The 14,005-nt window shown below is 45.4% G+C and overlaps 1 protein-coding gene across 1 annotated transcript in view; it reads left to right on the top strand.

Moving 5' to 3' along the window:
• Nucleotides 1–13,334: 13,334 nt before the first annotated feature.
• The window catches only part of LRRC8C (leucine rich repeat containing 8 VRAC subunit C), a 105,840-nt gene continuing 105,169 nt past the window's right edge, over nucleotides 13,335–14,005 (top strand). The window contains exon 1 of the mRNA XM_036754918.1: nucleotides 13,335–13,704. The gene's annotated coding sequence lies outside the window, so the exon portion shown is untranslated. The remainder of the gene's footprint in view (nucleotides 13,705–14,005) is intronic.

Here is a 14,005-nt window from a genome sequence, read left to right as displayed (position 1 = left end):
GGGAGATGCCTGTGGATGCAATGGGCACACATAATGATTGTTGAATGAAGAGAGAATTGTAATGAAGCTGGGAAGGAGACTGTGTGGTAGGCATGGGGGATTTAGGTAGAGAGAAGAGCTCGGGATGAAATTGGGGAACAGCTAGCAGCCCAGGTTGCTTGGTACAAAGTACATGAAGACAGGGGTTGGGGGTGGTGGTGGGAAAGAATATCAAATAAAACTGGAAAGGTAGGTTGGAGCTAGACCACAGAGCGCTTTGTGGTGTTTAAATCCAACTAGAAGGAGGTCAACTTTTATCTTAGAGGGACTAGGGAACCATTGAAGGTGAGTGAAGATGGGAGAGAGCGGTCAGTCCTATGCCTGACAAAGATGATTTTAGCAGCTGTGTGTGAAGGGTTCCACTGGAGGAGGGTGAAGTTGGGGGCAGGGAGACCAGCTAGGAGGCAGTTGCAGTGGAAGGTTGTGGGTGGACAATGGCCAAGGCTTGTCAATCATTGGATATAGAGGGTGAGAGAAGGGAAATAGTCAAAGATCACACTTAAGACTTCATATTGGAGCAAACAGAATTTCAAATAAATATCAAAAAACCCAAAGGATGATAGGGAAAGGCCAAAGAAAAGAACATTTCTTAACAAAAATGAATAAAACAGATCTTTCACTCTTTTTTTTCTCCTAAAGGTGGGGGCTCCTCCATTCATCTTACCATAGGAGATAATTATTTGTGAGAGAAATGGTTGCATGTATAACCTATAACAAATTGCTTGCCACCTCAAGGAGGGTGAAAGGGAGGGAACTAGGGAAAGAATTTGGAACTCAAAATATTTTTAAGAGTGTTGAAAATTGTCTTTATATGTAATTGGAAAAAAATAAAACATTTTTTAAAAAAGAAAGAAAAATGGTTGCTGACAATCTCAGACTCAGTCCTAGAGGTCAAATCTTTGGAAATAAACAGCAAAGGCATAAAAAAAAACCCTGTTATATCTCCAAAGGGAAGGCCCTACCTCTAGGTGAAGGTGATGAAGAGCTAAGTTACTTCACAGAAATGTCGAGTAATTAATCCTGAATCTGGGATCCAGTACCACCCGCAATGGTCAGTTTGCCTTCCATTTCCATTTGTTGGGTGCTGGTGATCATGTCAATTCAAGTTAAATAAAAGCCTTTATTAAGCATCTACTGTGTATGAGGAACATAACCTGTTATGTACAACTGAGCAGGGCACTGGTGGTACAAAAATCAAACAAGACAAAATGAAAATAGCTCCTGACCTCAAAGGGTATACGTTCTAATGCACAACATGTGCAATAAATGAATATATTACAATATCAACTTAATTGCAAAATAATTTCGAGAATGAGAGAACATTGACAAATTGGGTGGAGGCAGGGGAGTGGAGATCAGGAAAGACCTCCTCCTATGGAAGGCTGAGAACTAATCGGTGCTTTGAAAGAAGTTATGGATTCTTGGAGTCAGAGGTGAGGAGAAGGATCAATCCAGACCAGAAGAGGCTCAGAGGAGAGAGATCTAAAGTTCTATTAGGATGGGTGTGTTGCCTGTCTTGCTCCTGGGGAGGCTATGGCTGGTGGATTGCTTGAGCTCAGGAGTTCTGAGCTCTAGGAGAGCTAAAGCCCAGCACCAATATGGTAAGGCCTCAGGAATGGAGGTCTACCAGGCTGCCTAAGGAGAAGCAATCTGGAACATGTCAGAAAAATGAAGCTGATTGAAGCTGTCACGCAAATCAGTGCTGTGATCAGGCCCATGAGTGACGCCTGAAGGTGGGAACTGTATTATGAAGGACTTTGAATGGCAGGCTGAAAAGTTTTATTTTATCCTAGAGGCAATAAGGAACTACAGCAGTTTTTTGAGTTGGTATGTGATATGTCTGACGCTGACTTTTTAAAAAGTTTTTTTTTAATTTTAATTTTATGTAGCAAATAGGTTCACAGTTCATTCTCCCAGCTCCCTTTCCCCACTCACACTAGCAGGTCCAGTTCCCAGAACTCAGCTACTAGAACTCCTTCTTAGGATTTTAGAGGTTATCCCCATAGAGTTGGAGATAGCTCTCTGTAGTACACCTCCCACTGGATCTCTAGAGATCACTACCCTGATATCGTTTTAACCAGTTGACATCTTGATATAACTGATAACCAACTAACATTAATTAGCTTTTTATAAAGGGCTGTTTACTGAGAAGATATAACAAGAACAGAAGTATAAAAATGCCTCAACCAACCAAACCAGGGCACATACTCTCATCCTTTCTCCTCTATACCTTCCTGGTGCCCAGGAAGAGGAGATTCGACCTACAAAACATTCCCCATGAAATGGAGGGCACCCTCTCCTCTGCCATCTCAGTCTCTGGAGAGATCAGGTTTAAACTTAAAGCAGGGCGTGGGAGGGGGGTCAGCTACAAACCGATCCTCCCATCAAGTTCCCTTCTGGGTACAGTATAGCTGATAACCTAAGCACTCCCTTGATTACAAGGCACAGCGTCTCAGCTGCTGGCTGAGCTGGGTCAAAAAAGTTACTTCTCAAGGCTACACTGGCTATCAGATTCAGTCACTGTCACTGTACTTTTGGTGAGTTTATGAGCTTTTGAGGCTCACAATGCAATTGTTTCCTTGATACGTATAAACCTTGGATCAGAAAAGAATAAACATGCCAGACACAAAAGAAACAAAAGTGCCATGTGTTTGTTTGAGGCTACGTGGTGACCAGGTGAGAAAGGGACTGACACCTGGAAGCTAAGAACATTCTGTCCTCCTCACACAGTCAGACAGACAGACAGAGATAGAGACAAAGATGGAAAAGTACAGAGACACAGAGAGAAAGAGGGAGGAAGGGAGAGAGGGACAGAGACACAGAGAGAAAGAGAAGGGGAGAGAGACAGAGACACAGAGAGAAAGAGAGAGGGAGAGGGGAAAGGGAGGGAGAGAGAGAGAAAGAGAGACAGGGACACAGAGACAGAGAGAATGAGGGAGGAGAGAGAGAGAGAGAGAGAGAGAGAGAGAGAGAGAGAGAGAGAGAGAGAGAGAGAGAACCTTCTGTCTGTCCAAGCCTTTCACAAGCATATTCAGCTCTAGCTTAGCAGCCAATAAAATAGCTCTCTGTCATAATCTAGTAAGGCAGCAGAAAACAGTCGTTGAGTTCCTGTACATGCTCTGTGTTGAAAGGGCCCTTCCATGGCTGTCCCATCATGCATTTCTAGAAACAGATTCACCAAACCTACACTCAGATTGTCTGCAGGATACACCTACTCTGCTTCCTCTGAGGCTTGGGCCCCCACTGGCTAGTCATAAGCTGCATTCACAGTCACCTTCATGTCCAAATATATCGACCCCTCTCCATTTCCCTACCGAGTGAGCCATCTCTTATAACAGAGAATAAGAAGGAAAAAAAATTCCATCAGAACTAAGCCTTATCACCAAAGTTGACTTCTAAGCTGGTCCTGAGGCTTTCTCATTTTGGCTTACATGACCACCTGCTTTCCTAAAACTCTTCTAAGAAATAGAGTCAAAGGTCTTGAAGAGCCCTCCCCCTCCCCCTCCCCCTCCACCCCCCCATTAGTTCTGAGAAGGCCAAATCAGCATTTGGAGTTGTTTTTTCTGCTAAAGGAGAACATTATAAACCAATAAAATTAAGACACATTAAAAATAGAAGAGTATAAGAAAATGCATGTCATTTTTAGTGTAGAGAGAGCATAGTTGGGCTTGTTGATAGGTGTTTTCTAAAACAAAGAACTTTTACAGGTAAGTTTCCAGAGGTGGAATCAAGTTTATGTGTGAAACAAGAGTAGTCACAATAATACAGCCTCCACTAAGGTTTCCGTCCAGGGTCATTGATGGCCAGGCCTCAGAAGCAAAGGAAGGACCAGAAACATCTCTGTTTCTTAAGAGTAGACCCTGTAGCAGGTCTTTAAGGCAGTCCTGCATTGTTCTGACCTGTGATGTACTGCATGAGGTTAGTAATGTAGAATTGTTGGAGATGGATAGAGATAGTCTTGGTAGTCATCTAGTCCAGCAGCATGTCCTCTCCCTGCCTCAGTTTCTCCTTCTCTTCCCCCTTCCCATTTTCATAGATTTAGAGCTAGAAGGTATTGAGTCTTACCCATAGATGTACAAATGGAGACACCCAGGGAAGTGTCTTGTCCATGGTCACACAGCCAGCTAGTGACAGAAAGCAAGACTACATTGTGCATTCAGGATTTGGGAGTCTTTCTAGAAAAATCAGATAACTTGCTTAGGAGGAGGAGTCTATCCACTGGTGTACCGAAGAAATAAGGAAAACTTATGACTGTTTAGTGTTGGAAGCCAGAAGGCCTGGATTGAAATCCCAGTTCTGGCTCATTGAAAACAGGGGCCAAGTCACTTAATTACTCCGAGCCTCATCTTCCTCATCTACAAAATGGAAATGGAAATATTTGTCCTAGATCTATAGTACTTGGTGGGCAGAATTGAGGGAAAAAATTATTATGGGTCTTCAAATGCTATTACAGAAATGTGAGGAACTGTTAACATTTATTTTTTTCCCTTAGCCCTATGGATACTTTCAATACCTCATAATTCTCCAGCAAGGGGACAGAACATGTTCTCATTTCAGCAGATTTCAGGCACCATAAAAAGCAGACACTGCTAAGAATGTTTGACCACAACTCCTTCCCTGCATTGCAACCAGATTTCATTCACCGATCATTTAAGTGCTCAGCCATCAGGGGGAATACTGATATGAGGACATTGAAAATACAATATATAAAATGATTGTAAAATTATTTCAGGGAGGAGAGCAATAAGAAATGGAGATGAGGTGGTGGCACCTAAGTCAAGTCTGAAAAGGGAACAAGGGTCTCTGAGAGGAGAAGGTGTGAGGAGGGGGAGAATCCCAGGCTTGGGTTATCAGTTCAGGAGCTGCAGCCCAAAGCTTGGTGCTGCTACTTAGGTACACCTATCAGAGGATTTTAGAGCTAGAAGAGATTTTTTGTTTTCTAAGATCCTCTCGTTAGCAAGGCAAGCCATAGATCATTGGGATGTGTGCTGCGTTCTCCCTGAGAGAGCCTCATTAGCTTCCCAGATGTACTCGACTGCCATTGTCAAAGCCCAGAAGAGCCATTCCCTTTACGATCTTTTTAATTAAGAGTCCTGCTTCCAGTAAACTACAAGAAGACAAGTTCTACTTTCAGGGAGCATGTATGGGGCATGAATACCATATTGTGAAGGACAAGGATGGCCAGGCTGACTCCAACGGCTGGGGGAAGGGCCTCAGAACCTTGTGGAACACATGAGTACAAATTTAAAGCAAACCTTGTCTGCCCGCCTGGAGAAAAGCCTAGCGTGCAAATGGGAACAACCAACCCTCTCATTTCTCAGTGTGCAAAGACACGCTGCTCCCTGCAGAAGAATTAGAAGTAAAGTCTCTGGGAGGGCTTATTTTTAGGCTCACGGCACCACCCTTTCCTCTGGAACCAAGTCAGCTTTGTTATTTTAGGTTCAAGACAGGGTTTTTCACCTCTTAGGCAACTTTCAGTTTACAGAAAGTTTTCTAGGGAACCTTTTAACGTGCCCTCACTTGGCAGTTTTGAGAGCAATAATTTCAGTCTCAACACTTGCAAAAAGGTAGATTTTAACTCAGTATTTATTCAGAAAATGTTAACTGGTGCAGATGTAGTACAGAAGAGGAACTTAGAACAACCTTGTGCTCTTTTCACCAGGGCCACACCCACAGGGCTCAGAAGCAGTCTCAGAATGTGTAAGCTAGTTGGCGGATGTAGGGCAACACGGATTGGGCGGAGGTGCTAGTTTTGTTATTATCACCAGGCACAATCAATAACATTTCACAAAGGAATCCATGTTAATTTCTATTTTCAAATAGTATGATGAGCGATACTGACTTTGCTACATCTATGATTAACTGATGTGGCTATTCCTTCCAAAGCTACAGATCGTAGCCATTTCCTGTCTGGGTGTTCAGTGGAGAACCGTGTCCTGTGATCTGCGTCCATGCCCTCCCATAAATCCTAGATTGAAAAGTCAAGACTTTAACCACCCTTGGACCCTTGGGTAGTGAATGAATGTCAGGGGGAGATAGAATGGCTATTTGTAAGCAACATCCAGAAACCTAGTTTTACCACTGGTTTCCTCAGGAATCTGGTGTTTGGGTAACTTAGAAGAACTATAGAGTTTGGGTGTGTACATAGTTTTCAAGTCAAATATAGAATGTTGATTTTATTAAAAAGTCAGGACCAATTCAAAACTAGAAAAGTTTGCTACCTCATTGCTCTTTAAAAAAAATTATAAGTATTTATTATCTTTCTTTCTCACTCCTCCCATTAAACATTAAAAGAAAACCCTTGTAATAAATATGCATAGTCCAGCAAAACAAATTCCCATATTGGTCAAGTCAAGTCAAAAAAATGTATGTTTCATTCTACTTTTGTCCATTACCTCTTTTTTTCTGGGTAATTTAATCATTTTATCAGTAAGGCCAACAGGTTATTAACAAAATATTGGTCATTTGGACATTTCTCTTAGACCAAAGACCTGTCTATTATAGCATGTTTCGTTTTCAGTTCTCAGGAATCATCCCCCATTTAAATGTTCTTGAAAAGTAAACAGCACTATTTTCCAGGTAGACAGGTATACACGTGTGTGTATATACACATATACAGACACATATGTGTGTGTATGTGTGTTCCTCCTCCCTTCTAGCTCTTGGAGAAAACACAGTAGAGGAATATCTAAATTTCTCAAAGCAACAACAAGATTAATTAAGAGGTGATTATTCGTGCCATGCCATGTCACTTAGAGGCTGTATCCTAGTGATCAGGACTTAAAGTCAGGAAGCATGGTACCCTGGAGAATAAGAAGAATAGCGTTTCCATAGCACAAAGCACTTTACATAGGTTACAAAGTTAAAAGTATCTTATGTATGCTATTTCATTGGATTCTCACGACAACCTTGTAAGGTAGGTGTAATGATTACTGCCTGCCCACAGATGAAGAATCCTTAGGTAAGTTATCTGCCCAGGGTCACATAGCTAGTAAGTATCCGAAGCAAGACTAGGAATCATGAATTAGGAATCTCTCTCTGCGTTGTGCTGCTTAGATTGCCTCCATCTGAAAGCAGGGTTTGGGGAACCTGTTGGCCTTGAGGCCACATGTGGCCCTCCAGGTCCTCAAGTGCAGCCCTTTGACTGAATCCAAACTTCACAGAACAAATCCCCTTAATAAAAGGATTTTTTTCTGTGAAACTTGGACTCAGACAAAAGAATGCAAGCAAAGAAACCTAGAAGGCCACACGTAGCAGCCTCTAGGTTGCAGGTTCCCCACCCCTGATCTAAAAAAGCATTTTCTCTGGGTTCAAATCTTTGCTCTTCCATGTAACTTCTCAAGGACTTAGTTTCCTTATCCATAGAATGAGGCAGTTGGACAAGATGGCCTCTGAGGTCCCTTTCAGCTTTGTATCTGTGAACCCACAGCTAGAAATAAGGGACTGCACTTGTGATTTCACTGGTGGAAGCAACTCCCAGGTAAAGAAACTCTACCAATGTGAATTGGAACCTTCTCATACTTTTATAGAGACCCATAGAGCATTGAGAAGTTAGATGACCTGCCCTAAGATCACACAGCCAGTCTGTGTCAGAGGCAGGTCTTCCTGGCTTCAAGGCTAGCTCTATCTAATTTGCTTGTCAACAATACTACGACCTGAGTTCAAATTCGGCTTGACCGTGGACAAGTTCCCTAATCTCTCTGAGCCCAGGGAAACTAAGCCTTATCTACCAAATCACTGAAGGGTTCTAATCTAATTCCCATACCAGGAGTTCACTACAATAATGAATTCGCATATAAGTCCCTGATTTGCATATTCTTGTCACAAAAGATTCTTGCTTAAAAATGAGTCTGCCTACAGGCTCCATTGAAAATAGGAGCTTCTTTCCCTCCACTTCCTTCCAGTAACCTATAAGTGTTCCTTTACAGGCTATTAATTAATTAACAGAAAGACTTGAAGATACTAAGGGTCCTTCACAGAGAAACTAAAACTAGTGGCAGCCATTGCTAACTGTAGAGCAATAAGCAATTAAGATAAAGTATCCCTGAAATTATTCATCAATAGAAAAGGATTCTGGTTTCAAAAATTTGATCAAAACACAAATTTTCTATCATAGCATTCCTGAAAATGGTCTTCTTCACTATAGTCAATGTTTTCACCATCAGTAAGTCTTAGACTCTTGTGTCCTTCTGGGTCATTAGTCACTGGTGATGGGCATTGCCAAAAGGGACTGGAGGTATATTGGCCTCAGAAATTTACCATAATATGAGTAATATTTCAGAGGAAATCCAGAAGAGTCTCCCATGCCAAAGTGGTCCCTGGTTCCAACTTTATCCTTATCGCCTCTCTCTGGCCAGCACAATGAGCCAGCAGGACATTCGGATTGTAACACATCATCAGGTCCTTTTCCAGAGAATTGGTCTTTTGGGGAGGCTTAAGTCTAAAGGCCAAAACTGGGTTGAGTTTTATGATGATGCATGATTTGTCACTTCCATAGCCAAAGGTTTCATTTGAGTAAGGCATCCTTCCAGGTGTGGATAAAAGAGTCCAACCAGGAACATAAACACCAGCTTATTATTTTTGTCCTCCGTAGCAAGGGGCCAGCACCATGTAGTGGAAAGAGCACTGTGTTGGTTTTTTTTTTACCTTCGGTGGGGAAAGGAGGGGGTAGGACTTGAGCCTGGCAATAACCAGTCAGTTCAGTTTGTATGGGGGAGCTGTACCTCTAGAAGACACACATGTGTGCTCTTAACCCAGGGATTTGAGGAACAGTTGAAAAAGGAGAATTGACATTTGTGGATGGGGGTGCAGTCAGTCAATAAACATTTATTAAGTACTTACTATGTGCCAAGAACTGTACTAAACATTGGAGATACTAAGAAAAGGCCAACAACAAAAAATCTCTGTTTTCAAGGAGCTCCCAGGGAAGACGACATGCACACACTATGTACAAACAAGATTTATAGAGGATAAATCAGAAAGGGACCAGAGAAGGAAGGCACTAGAAATAATGGGGATTAGCAAAGCCTTCCTTTGGAAGGTGGGAATGGAACTGGAATTTGAAGGAAGCCAGGGAAGCCAAGAGGCACTGCAGGTGAAAACAGACTCTTGAATTGCATCACTTCCCTAATGTAGGAGTTTTGAGGAGGGTCAGGCAGGCACAGACTTTGAATGAACTTGATTGATACTAGGAGAGAGGAGGCAGTTATTGGGCTTCAGAGGTGTCATGTATGAAGAACTGGTGGGCTAAGCATACTTTGATGGTGCTATGAAGAATGTGGTTCTCAGCTGAAGCTGAATGCCTGGTCAGAACCTGTGCACATACACACAGCAGTCCATCTGCCAGAAGTTCAATATACCTAGCATTTATATAGCTCTTTAAAACTTTCAAAACACCATAAACATGGCATCTCAGTTGATCTTCACAACAATCAAGTGAGGGGTAGGTATTATTATCCCTATTTTACAGATGAGGGAACTGAGGCTTTCAGAGAGATTAAGTGACTTGTCCAGGCTCATACAGCTAGTGTCTGAGGCAGGATTTGAACTCAGGTCTTCCCGATTCCAAATCCAGCCTTTTATCCACTGATCCACCTAGCTGCCTAGATAAGTTATTAAAAAAAAAACTGAGGGGTCTGTGGTTTAGAGGAGGCTAGCATCTTGAGCTTCTGTAGTGGCTGGGCAATCATTGAGGCATCTCAGTGTTATCAAGGTTCTCGGGATGTTAACATGAGATAAAAGCCAGAAGAAAAAGTCTTGATGAGATCCCATCCTAAGTTACAATGGCTATCGTCACCATTCAAGGGACAGATGTCAATAAGTATTTAGTAAAAGTGAGCAGAGCAAGGAGTACTTGATAATAGGCCCCTGGAGCTCAGGTATGTTTCTACCAAGTTGAGCTACCCCAGAAGATATTGAGGCAAAAAAAAAAAGATATTGGGGCATTTTTATCTGGTAACTTCAGTCAGTGAATAAACTTTTATTAAGTACCTACAGACTAGCACCTCTGGTGTGAGGGCTTGCTAAGCCCTTTTCAGGCTTCTCATCCACCATTGGTGTCCACCTGTATTAGGAATCAAGATGGCCTCTTAGCATTTATTCAACCAAGTGTCCTTGAAGAGTTTGGCCTTTGTTTCCTTGATTAAATTAGGAGTCCTTGATGACCTCCTTGCCTCAAGGGAAAGCCTAGTTTACATGGGTTTGAGTGACATGTTTGTGACATCAGAGGCTTTTAGACCAAGTGGGTTTAAGTCAAATTTTTGTGACGATTTTAGGTCACGTGGGTCCTAAGGGGAGTTGCTAACTCTAGAGCCAATAGTAAGAGCTTAAGTTCTGGTGGCTCAGATGACGTTTGATGATGGCTAAAGAGTGCATAAAAAGAGGAGACAGAGCTATTTGCTTAGGGCTCTCACTTTTGTTGGTTCCCTGATGTGGAGACTCTGGGCAGCCCTAGTTAAGAGCCCTTCAGCTTGTAAACCTGGATGTTTGGACTTTGTTAAGCTCTGGTAACTATGAATTGAGATTTGAATCAGACAAGGTCTGTCTGTTGATGTTTGTAATTTGTTTGTATTTGCCTTGAAGTTCAGGGGGCTGATCTTTTCCCCCTGAATTGTGAATGATCTTTGTATACTGGATTAAAGTAAGATTGTTAACCCCTTAACATTGCTTTCCTTAGTAAGGCAGATCAAAAGAACTTGGGCTTGCAGCATGCTGTGTGCTGGTGGTTGTTGGTTTTACACTCCCACAGCAGCTGCTAGTGGAATTGTTGAAACACCACCTGTCACCCAACTCTCACCTGTGGCTCCAAGAAGCTGTAGCATGCACAGCAGCCACACCCTGGCCAGCTGTTTCAGGGCTAAACCAGGGTCAGAGTAACTGAAGGGCCTCAGACCTGTTAGTGAGTTGGGGTAGGGGATGTCCACCCCAAGCATGTGGAAACTTCCCCCAGTGGGATGGGCAGGAGAGAAATATTTGTTCCAAAGGCCATGAAGGTGACTAAAGCAGGTGCTGTGGAATGCTTAGAACTTGGTCAGACATCAAAGAATCCAGTGACATCCACTGAATTCTGGACCATCAACAGTCATCCTGACTTTTGTCTTGCCACTGGAGTTTGATGACTCTGGAAGAGAGAGTGAGGCTGATGACTTTGTGAAATTCTGCCTCACTTAAATAGAATTCACTTGAAAGTCGAGACATCACCCAGGATGTCATTGATCTCTTCAAAAATGAAAGACAAACTGTGTGCCAAGCGCTGTGCTGAGCTCTGGGCAGTATATAAAGAAAGAGAGAGGAGAAGGAGAACACGAGCTGAGTTACCCAACTAGCTGGGTCCCCTTTCAGGCAGCTGGGTCTACTCACAGGTTGTGTTTGTCCTTCATTTTCAAAAAGGGCCATGGCATCAGGGAAATGATGATATGACTTGCAGTTGACTTTGATTTGAGTGAGGCAGGGCTGTGCAAGATAGGAAGGATAACATTCTAGGAATGGGGAACAGTCTGTACAAATGCTTGGAGTGGAGAGATCTAAGCAAGGAGGGCCAGTATCAATGGATGGATGGAAGCATGGGAAGAATACAGTTACCCCTTCCACATCAAAACTTTCCCCATCTCGGTTTCAATATATCGCAGGTTGGCATAAGAAACTAAATGGGATTTTTTTTAGGAGTGTTGTGGAAGCCACAGATGACATGTACGGGCTAGACTAAGTGACTTTTTACAGTCCCTTCCAACTCAACATCCGTGATCTCTTTCTTTTTTTCTACCTAGTCGCATGTTATGGTAAGCCCCACCCACAGATGCTCCACACGTTCATCTGTTATCTTGGGAATTTGTTTCAGGTGCTGGGCAAATGAAGTCCACCTTTCTTAGTCAGCTTGCTTAATGAGGTGGGGGTTAGAGACATCTTCAGAGCAGCCCAAAGGGCATTTGATGTAGGCTTCCTGTAAAGTAGATCGGAGTCATAAGGTAGGAACTAAAGAAGGGTGCCTTGCTGACGCTTCAGCCAGGAAGCTGTAAAAGGCGTCGAACTACGACTGAATAATTCTCATCCAGTCTGAGAGACAGAAGTAGGGGGAGGAAAAGGAGGCGGGACTTGTTTTCTCGAGGTGTGTTTGCTAGATCTGGCTCCCTTGAGTGAGGCCGCTGGCTTCCTAATAACTGTCCTGGTCATCCGCATCTGTTTCCCACCCAGTTTCCCAGGCCACAGCTGTGTTTGTTTCGCTCTTCTAGAATCCTTCTCAGAAAGAAGTGTCTCCTAATGACCTCTCCAAGTCTGCAGTTTGGACCCAAGATTTCCCGTGCACATGGTAGCCTTAAAGATGGCAAAGGACCTAGGTAGGGAGGAAAGACAATGAAGCAGAGGAAGAAAGGCTTCCTAAGGGTCCACCGGGTCGCACTAAATGTGTGCCATCCAAATATGCACAGCCCCTACGTTGCTAAGGCGTCGGATAGCGGGAAGGTTAGACCGGCCTGTGCCTACAGTGAATGAGTGAATTCTCACAGCAACTTTAGGAAAAGTGGGGATCCCTGACTGGCTCAAGTAGAAATTTAGTAGCCAGCGGCTACCTGGGAGTGGGGACCGTAGTGGGGCAGGCGGTTCAGGAAACTGCAGTTGTCCCCACCCCCTCCCATCCTGCTCCAACATCCTGGCCCGACAGGGCCTTGCCCTTCTTAACCCTTCCTTCTCTGGGGGGCTGCGGTTCGGCCAAGACGAAAGGAAAGGCAAAGGCGGGGGCGGGAAATAAACTTCATTCCCGACCCGGGATAGTCCTAGGAGTTCCTTCAATGGCTATTTATAGTCCCCGCTTCTCCTTTGGATGGAGAGGAGGCGTGGGGGGGGGGGGGGCCCGAGGGGGAAGGGGGGCAGGGCTGCCCCAAAATACCCCCAGCTTTTCCTAGCATTGTTCGAGGATGAGGGACCTTGCACAACCAGCAGCCACCGCCTAATCACCCACACCCGCGCGGGGGGGAGGAGGGACGGGGACTCCAGCCCGGGAGGCCCGTGGGGCTCTCGCCTATCCAGCCCGCCGGCACACAGGGCTACAGCCACCGCCCACCCCGCTGCTCAGCTCGAAGCTTGGAGCGCTTGGGCGAGCGGGAAGGATCCCCCTGGAACGCCGGCTTGCGTCACGACGGCCAGGGCGCAGGAGTGGATCCCGCTGATTTCAGCGCGCCACCGCGGGTGGGCAGGGGCGGGAGGCGCGGTCCGCTCTCCCGGGGGGCCGGGCGCTGGGCGGCGCTGGCCGCAGCAGCGGCAGCAGGAGCAGCAGAATCAGCCCCAGCAGAATTAGCAGCAGTAGTTGAGGCGGCACGGGGCCGGGCTCCGGGTGGCGCTGAAGCCAGCTTCATCAGCAGCGGCAGCAGAGGCAGCAGCAGCCGCCCGAGAAGGAGGAGAAGAAGGAGGAGGCGGCCAGGGGGAGGGCTGTTAAGGGGCAGGGGCGTTAGCTGCCTCCTGCCTCGGAACCGGGAGGAGGAAGCCGCCTTTGCCGCTGTCGCCGCCGCCGCATTTCCCTGAGACAAGCCATGAACCGCACTCCTCGGCGGCCTCCCCGTGGCCCCACCGACGACCCTCCCATCTTGGAGGACAGCCGCCTCCTGTGAGTCCAGCTCGGAGCGCCCTCGTCTCCCCTAGCTTCATCAGCTCTCCAGCCCGCCCAAGGACCCAAAGGTAAAGCAGATGGGGCAGTCAGGGCCAGTGGGGGAGAGGATGGAGAGGACTGCCAGCCCCAGCACCACCCTCCTGGCCCTGGGGACTGGGAGGAGGAGGAGAGTGACTAGTCGGGCTCCGTTACAACGTCTGACTACTACAAGAACTTGCCACCACCTCCACCACCGCCTCTCTTCCTTTTCTTCCTTCTCCCTTGCTTGCTCCTCTCGGTAGCAGCATGCCACCGCCTTCCTCCGCCCAGCCTCTCTCTGCTGTGACTGTGCCGCAGCTGCAGCCAGCCAGCCTCCTACTGTGGCTTCTC

The sequence above is a fragment of the Trichosurus vulpecula genome, chromosome 4 (genome assembly GCF_011100635.1).
Source record: "Trichosurus vulpecula isolate mTriVul1 chromosome 4, mTriVul1.pri, whole genome shotgun sequence".
NCBI classification, from domain to species: Eukaryota; Metazoa; Chordata; class Mammalia; order Diprotodontia; family Phalangeridae; genus Trichosurus; species Trichosurus vulpecula.
The sequence above is the reverse complement of the archived record's forward strand: the minus strand, read 5'-3'. Positions and strand labels throughout refer to the sequence as shown.